Source organism: Formica exsecta, unplaced genomic scaffold (assembly GCF_003651465.1).
Source record: "Formica exsecta isolate Colony F162 unplaced genomic scaffold, ASM365146v1 scaffold440, whole genome shotgun sequence".
In the NCBI taxonomy this organism is placed as follows: Eukaryota; Metazoa; Arthropoda; class Insecta; order Hymenoptera; family Formicidae; genus Formica; species Formica exsecta.
The window spans coordinates 52913-53778 of record NW_021851635.1 but is presented as its reverse complement, the minus strand read 5'-3'; positions in this window follow the sequence as shown (position 1 = coordinate 53778).

The following is an 866-nucleotide window of genomic DNA, read 5'->3' as shown; positions in this document are numbered from 1 at the left end:
GAAAAATGAAAAGATGAAAAAAATAGATATAGGTCATAATAATTAATATATATATAGCAATGTGATATATGTATATATATATATATATATATATACATATAACGTGATTAAATTAATTAATTTATGGCTAAAATAAGTAGCCGAAACGTCCGTTTTATTTTGATGTCGTATTTTAAACACGTTTTATTAATTTGATGTCGTATTTTAAATAAAGCATTGTTGCGCACTATTTACCGCGCTTGGCTCTATTGCCCTATTATTAAATTAGAATTAATTAATTTATTATTTAATTTAATTAATGTCAAGACGGCATTAATGTTTTAGAAAATAATATTATATAGAATATAATAGTTATATAATATACACGGTCGAACAATTAAGTTTCGACACTCGCTTCGCATTTCCGAACGTTTGATCCGTTTGTGCTGCCATTTTAGGGGGTTATTCACAACTCAATACTCAACACGTGGTGCAAGTTTTAAATTATTTGGTTCAATAGTTAATGAGATACAGTCACGCAAAGTTGTGTTACAAAATTTTGTTTAAAAATCGGTGTAATGGAAGGAACGCTTAACAACGCGCCAACATTAAAGTCTGTGTTAAATTAGAGAAGTCTCCAACAGAAATGTTACAAATGATTCGACAAGCTTATGGAGAGTTGGCTATGCATAAGAGTTTCGAAGATACAGATGACATAAAAAAAAACGTGAATCAATTTTTGAAAGGGCTTATTTCAGAGGACTAGATTTGCTGAATCATTTGTAATGTTTCTGTTGGAAACATCACTAATTTACGCAGAATTTAATGTTGGCGCGTTGTCAAGCATTCCTTCCATTGCACCGATTTTTAAACAAAATTTTGTAACA